Below are 7,847 nucleotides of genomic sequence, written 5' to 3'. Positions count from 1 at the left end.
CCGAGTAGTAGCCGCCCCGCGGATCCTCGGGGCTGTGCTGACTTCATAGCTGAGGCTCGAGGAGATGATGTACAAGACTTGTCCCTTACCTTTCCTGCTTCCAGGATGGAGAACGTTATTTCCAGTCCATCCTCGGATAGCGGTCCGCCCACAGATCTTTCTTTAGCCCTGCCCCGGGTAGTAGTGTTGGTTTCCAGCGTGGAAAGGCCCAGCAGTGGAACCTTAGTTTAGAAAAGTTCGGTTGATTCCTCTGATCTCCAGGAGAATCGAGCCCACTGAGAGAAGGTCCTTCCTGCGGGATAAATCACTAGAACACCAGAGAGCTTCCCGGGTCACTCCCCCCCCCCCCCCGTGGCTCCAGCCTGTAATGCTATAGATGCTCGGGAGGCTGAGATCTGAGGATTGCAGTTCAAAGCCAGCCCGGACAGGAAAGTTCATGAGATTTGTATCTACAGTTAACTACCTAAAAACCAGAAGTGGAGCAGTGTTTCAAGTGGTAGAACACTATCCTTGAGCAAAAAAGCTCAGGGTCAGCACTTAGGGCACTGAGTTCAAGCATCAAGACTGGTACAAAAAAAAAAGAAATGAAAAGAAAGAAGAAAGCCAGATCTTTGTTGGGATGCATCCAAAGTGTCCAAGTATTTCCTTAGGAGCAAATCTGTATATTTGAGGAAGAAATAGTGTTTCCCATAGTAAATATCCAAGATTTAAGTAAGTGTTAAGTATTAGGAAAGCTAACAGTTATGTGTAGAATGTGGAACTCAGTTATCATTCTGGAAATGTTTTGGGCTGTTTTATGAGAAATTTGACTCATACCTCTTGGTACAGTTAGTTCCAGGTGTGACCTTTTTTAAGTGCTTGGTCGGTGAATTTATCTGTTAGGAGTATTGCTTCTCCTTGATACTCAACATTTAACTGATTTAAGTAAAACAGCTTTACATTTCTAACTGGTTAAGTAAAACTATGTGTCTGAAAAAATTCAAGTCTCATATTTATGTCAGAACAAGTTTTAAGTTTTGGAAAACATGTTTGACAATGTTAGAACTTCCCCTGTGTTTAGGAATTGAATCCATAATCCCAGCTAATAAAAAGTCTTGCTGATGCAAATGTAACAGTAAGCCTATGTCTGTTGTTCTGGGAAATAACTCCCACTGCTATTATAGTCTTTATCCCTTTTTTTTTTTTTTTTTGGTCATGAGGCCTGAACTGTGGCCTGGGCACTGTCCCTCAGCTCTTCAGCTCAAGGCTAGCATTCTACCACTTGAGCCACAGTACCACTTTGGCTTTTTCTGCTTATGTGGTGCTGAGGAATCAAACCCAGGGCTTCATGCATGCAAGGCAAACACTTATCACTGAGCCACCTTCCCAACCCGTCTTTATCCCTTTTTTAAATAAAATATAATCTCTTATAAAGTTATGGAGAATAGCTACTGAATGAACAAAATGAGATGGTATTTAAAGTACAAACTCTGGTGCTGAAAGTGCTTGGTTACATAGGCAAATGTAGATGAAGAGTTAATTTCTAGAGTTCTCCAGTAAAGTTTGGGAGGTTGTGGCTTGATTGATCTCACCCAGTTAGTTGGTGGAGGCATGGTGTTTCTCTCATGTATGATTATAAAAATCCCTTTCCTACCTGAGCATGTTCTACCACAGAAATCATAATTTTAAAATAAGCAAGTGCTGGAGGTTGAATTCAGGGCCTTGTGCATACAAGGCAAGCACACTACCACTGAACTACATCTCCAGTAACATTATTTTTTTTTATTTAGTTTTGAAACAGGAAAACAGTTGCTAAGGAAACTTAAATGTCCCCTGTAAATCATTTTTTCAGCCAGTTGCCCTGTCTTCAGGAAGCCAAAACCCCAGAATCACTATTAAACTTCATAAACAGCCATTAAATACGAATTTTATTTCAATAAATGCTTTAGTAATGAGCAGGAGACAATAGGGGATTGCAGCACTTCTGCATCTTAAAGAACGACATTTGCAGAAGAAAAATAAGAAATAAGATCAGACATGTTGAAATCTGATTTACATCTTGGCTCCCTTTGCTAGCTTAACTTTGGACAAGGTGCTGTCTAGACTTTTCTCACCTGTAAATGGGGAAGATAGTAACAATATAGTTGGTAGCTGGGCACCCTTGCTTTACACCTATAATCCTAGCTCCTTAGAAGGCTGAGTTCTGAGGATCACTGTTTGAAGCCAGCCTCCAGTAAACTACCAAAAAAGTGAGAAATAGCACTGGGGCTCAAGTGGTGGAGCACTAGCCTTGAGTGAAGAAGCTCAGGGACAGTGCTCAGGCCCTGAGTTCAAACTCTAGGACCGGCACACAAAAATAAATAAATAAAGCTAGGAATGTGGCTCAGTGGTAGAGTGCTTGCCTCTCATGCATGAAGCCTTGGGTTCAATTCCTCAGTACCACATAAACAGAAAAAGCTGGAAGTGGTACTGTGGCTCAAGTGGTAGAGTGCTAGCTTTGAGCTGAAGAGCTCAGTGGCAGCGCCCAGGCACAGAGTTCAAGCCCAACAACTGGCATAAATAAATAAATAAATAATACTATAGTTGGAGCTCCCTGACTTGGCATCAGCATTGGTGGATTCAAGCAGCATTGGATGGCTAATACTTAGGGAAAATGTGTGTACACTGAGCCTATACAGACTTTTAGTCCCTAAATAATACTTAAAACTTAAGTTGGCAGGTTGCTGGTGGCTCACTCTTGTAATCCTAGCTACTTAGGAAGCTGAGATCTGAGGATAGTTGTTCTGGTGGTTCCTGACTGGAAGGTCTGTGAGACTTAACTAGTTAACTATCAGAAAACCAGAAGTGGTGCTGTGGCTCAAAAATGGTAGAGTGCTAGCCTTGAGCAAAAGAGCTCAGGGACAATGCCCAGGCCCTGAGGTCAAGCCCTATGACTGACAAAAGGAAACAAACAAAACAAAACCCTTACTTGCCTTGTGTTCAGTGTTATAAGTAACCTAGAAATACTTTGTAAGGCAGGATGTGGGTAGATTTTATGCAAAACACTGTCCCTTTTTATATAAGGGAAGAGATGGGGCTGAGTGGGGTGAGGTAGCTGTATCCTACAAGTACTGATAGACTTTTGTGTTTACCTCTATTTATGAGAGTAAAATTGGAATAGCTGCGTGGTAGAGTAGTTGTTTGCACATAACACTTAAAGAATACTTAACTGTTTTAGAGGAAGAAAGCTGTCTTCAGTTGATTATCATTTTGTAAACTGAAATTAAGAATTTAAAAAATCCCGCAAATCTTAAAAGATCAGACAAGTTAACCCTGAAAATTGATAAATACATTTATCAAAAAATCAAATAGTAATTAAGATTGACTTGCTTAGCTAAAAAGCCATCAAAGTAGTGGGAACTTAATGCCTTTGTAGCATCCTGTTTATTAGTTCAGTTGCTAGTAGCTCTTTACTTTGCATTTTGTTACATTCTGGAAGCAAAGAGGTAGGCTTTGAAGAAGGGGAGCTGAGGCATGTAAAATTCAAAACTAATCTGTAATATACATGTAATTTCTTGGACATGGATACAACAGCTGCTGCTATTAATCGTTCCATCTGCTCTCTCCTACAGCCAAGAGGCTCTGTTAATATAGTCATAAAAATGTGGTTTGATTTTTCATCAGAAGAGCAGCCCGTGATGTACATCTCAGTATCTGAAAATCAGTTACTTATGTGGGAGGGACTGAAGTTAAGAGAATTATTAAAATAAATCCAAAGTGTGTGCTTGGGGAAAGTGTGATTCCTGAGAATACCTAAGAGTTTATCTTTTTTTTTTCCTACCTCTTTGTGAGCCTACAAATAAAAATGTCTAAAACTCTAAATATAATGTCTGAATCTTTGGCATTGAAATCCAGACAGGTAATGTTTTTAGTTAAAACTTTCTTAGGGGCTGGGAAGGTGGCTCAGTGGTAGAGCGCTTGCCTTGCATGCATGAGGCCTTGGGTTCGATTCCTCAGCACCACATAAGCAGAAAGAAAAAAGCCAGAAGTGGCGCTGTGGCTCAAGTGGTAGAGCGCTAGACTTGAGCTGAAGAGCTGAGGGATAGCGCCCAGGCCCAGAGTTCAGGCCCCACAACCGGATCCAAAAAAAAAAAAAAAAAACTTTCTTAATCCTGGGATAGGATTAATTTGTACCTTAATAAGAGAATTGGAAGCAAACCAATCTTTTTGCATTTCTAGTTTGTTTATTTTTTTTGGCAGTACTGGCCCTTGCACTTGCTGGGAAGATGCTCTACTACTTGAACCATGTTCCCTGCAATCCTGATTCTCAAAAATGTGTCCAAAATAGCTTACCTTTGAACACCTTGATTGACTTTACCTGCTTATTTGTGAACTTCTAAATGTAAAATGGCTAGAATTGAACCAAATTCTTCTGTTTATCTTACCTAGAACTTCTTATATGTCCATCTCTCTTTAGCAGTGTGCCAGGAACACAATTAGATTTGTCCTTTAAATAAAAGAGAAAATCTGTGGTGACTTTTCTTACATGGGGAAGAAGAAAGAAAATGTAAATAAATGATATTGTCAGTTCAGATTTGGGTCAAATCTGGCAACTTGTTTTGATGATATGTTAAGCCAGTGAGAAAAAAAAATTTTTTTTTTTTTTTTGGTTGGTTGTGAGGCTTGAACTCTGGGCCTGGGTGCTGTCCCTGAGCTCTTCAGCAAGGCTAGCACTCTACCACTTGAGCCACAGTGCCACTTCCAGTTTTCTGGTGGTTAATTGGAGATAAGAGTCTTACAGACTTTGCTGCCCAGGCTGGCTTTGAACCCCAGTCCTCAGATCTCAGCCTTCTGAGTAGCTAGTATTACAGGCGTGAGCCACTGTGCTGTGCCGTGCCTGCCTCTGGCCTTTTTAAACTTCAAATGCTAGAAGAATGGATAACTTCTTTGGATCTGGACAAATGTGGTAGTTTTATTTTAAAAACCATGAGGAGACAGATAGGTCAGTTGGCCAGTATTTTAATATTTTGGTGAAATATGCATAGCTGTTGATCCCAAAGTAAAGCTGTGGTCTGATCTTAACTAAACTGCTGAAAGTGAATCTTCATAACAAGATTAAAAAAAAATCTGCCAGGTGTCGTTGGCTCGTGCCTGCAATCCTAGCTACTCAGGAGGCTGAGATCTGAGGATCGTGGTTCAAAGCCAGCCCGGGCAGGAAAGTCCGTGAGAAAAAATGACCTACACAAAAAGGGGCTGAAGGTGTGGATCAAATGGTAAAGTGACTGCTTAGTATGTGTAAAACCCCAAGTTTAAGTCCTAGTAACACTCCCACCCCACCCCCCAAAAAAGTAATTCAACTTAGTAAAAGTAATTCCGTTTAACCAGATTGACTTAACCTAGCTGGTAAATTTAGGAAGTTAAAGTCTCTGTAGCTGGGCACTGGAGGCTTACATCTGTAATCCTAGCTACTCAAGAGGCTGAGATCTGAGGATCAAGGTTCAAAGCCAGCCCAGGCAGGAACCTTAGTGAGACCCATCTCCAGTTAACCCCCAGAAAACCAGTAGTGGTGCTATGGCTCAAGTGGTAGAGCACTTGCCTTGAGTAGAAGAGCTGAGGGACAGCACCAGAGTTAAAGGCTCACAACTGACCTCCCCCCCCCCAAAAAAAAAATCATTTCTAAAATTAGCTTACAAGCTGTACGCCAGTGACTCACTCCAGTAATCCTAGCTACTCAGGAGGCTGAGATCTGAGGATCGCAGTTCAAAGCCAGTCTGGGCAGGAAAGTCCATAAGACTCTTGTCTCCAATAAACCACCAGAAAACCAAAAGTGGCACTGTGGCCTCAAGCAATAAAGCACTTGATTTGAGCTGAAGAGCTCAAGGACAGCATCCAGGCCCAGAGTTCAAGCCCCATGATTGACGTAAATAAGTAAATAAATAAATAATAAATAAAATTAACCTACATTAGTTATATAGAGGAAAATTTCACTTACATTTCCAGGCATGTTTATAGTACAGTATATTCCAATCATCTCACCCCCTCTCCATAATAGTATTTTTATGTTTTTGTTTTTGTTGATCATGGGGGCTGAACTCTGGGCCTGGGTGCTGTCTCTCAGCTCAAGGCTAGAGCCCTACCACTTGAGCCACAGTGCCACTTCTGGCTTTTTCTGCTTATGTGGTACTGAAGAGTCGAACCCAGGGCCTCATGCATGCAAGGCAAGCACTCTACCACTGAGCCACCTTCCCAGCTCTACGTGTTTTTTGTTGTTTCTGCTTGTTTTTTGTTTTTAATTTTTATGGTGGTACTGGTTGAACTCTAGCACTTCATGCTTGCTTTACTATTTGAGCTATACCTCCAGCTTAAAGGTGTTTGCTAGCCGGGTGCCAGTGGTTCATGCCTGTAATCCTAGCTACTCAGCAGGCTGAGATCTGAGGGTCAAAGTTCAAAGCCAGCCTGGGCAGGAAAGTCCATGAGACTCTTATCTCACAGGCGTGAGCTACCAGCGCCCAGAAGTCTATGAGACTTTTATCTCTGATTAACCACAAAGCCTAGAAGTGTAGCTGTGGCTTGAGTGATAGCAAGGACCTGAGTTCAAGCCCTAACACTAGCACAAAGAACAAAACAAGAAGTCATTAGGAAGCATTTTTAGAGGAAGAGAGAAGACTTGTAAAGATGATTAAGAAAAAAAAAACTTAAAATTAGAGTTTGGGGGCGTATGAAAGTGAATGAAGGCCATGTGGTTCTGATTTCTGAAGGGAGTTGCTACCTCTGTTTCTGGGGTGGAAGGTGGTCAGTCAACTCTGATGACTTGGCCATTCACAGTTGGTTAGATGGGGAGGGGAGAAAAGGAAAAAGAGCACTCTATTTTCTCTCTGTTGGTCCTCACATCTCAGTGCTCTTGAGTAACTTTGGCATAAATAAATCATGAGTAATTGATAGATGTTGGAGAAAGTAGTCCTCATCTCCAGGAAAAGCCTGTTGCACAGCTTTTTCTGGCTTATTCATTTGCTAGGTTTAATGGATTGCAGGGGCTTCATTGTGCTTTTTCATTGTGCTTTTTCAGTTTAGAAGATAATCCACCCTTTTCTGCTCTGATCCTTCTGTAGTTTTTTTTTTTTGAACCCAAAAGTTGTTAGTTCAAAACCTAAAACGTAGCTGGGTGTCGGTGGCTCACACCTGTAATCCTAGCTACTCAGGAGGCTGAGATCTGAGGATCAAGGTTCAAAGCCAGCTTGGGCAGGAAAAGTCAAGAGAGACTCTTTCGTCCAATAAACCACTCAGCAAACCAGAAGTGGCACTGTGACTCAAGTGGTAGAGTGCTAGGCTTGAGCTGAAGAGCTGAGGGAAATCACCCAGGCCCAGAGTTCAGGCCCCACAACCAAACCCCCCCCCCAAAAAAAAAGTTTAGAGAGAAATGCCACTGGAGAATTATAGAATTTCTGTAGGTAATTTTGGTAGATCATGGACTAATTTTTCAGTTTGAGATCTCAAATGGCCTTGCACATGGTTTCTTTAACTAGCTTAGTGGTTACCTTCAGCCCTTTTTTCTTCAGCTTTCCAGATCCCCTCCTCCTTGCTGTTTTCATTAAGACTGTCTCTACCCTCTTGCCTCACAAGTTCCTTACCTTTTTTGTGCTATGGATACATTGGGCCAGCCAGTAAAGCCTGTGGACATTCCCACAGTAATACTATTAATGTATAAAGTAGAATATGTAGGATTATAACGAAAGCCAATTATCTTGAAATACAGTTATCAACACGTTAAAACAACTTTTTAAGAGCAAGGTACTGGGGCTGGGAAGGTGGCTCAGTGGTAGAGCGCTTGCCTTGCATGCCTGAGGCCCTGGGTTCGATTCCTCAGCACCACATAAGCAAAAAGAAAAAAG

This window comes from Dipodomys ordii, unplaced genomic scaffold, assembly GCF_000151885.1.
Source record: "Dipodomys ordii isolate 6190 unplaced genomic scaffold, Dord_2.0 Scaffold11, whole genome shotgun sequence".
NCBI classification, from domain to species: Eukaryota; Metazoa; Chordata; class Mammalia; order Rodentia; family Heteromyidae; genus Dipodomys; species Dipodomys ordii.
This window is presented reverse-complemented; position numbering follows the sequence as displayed.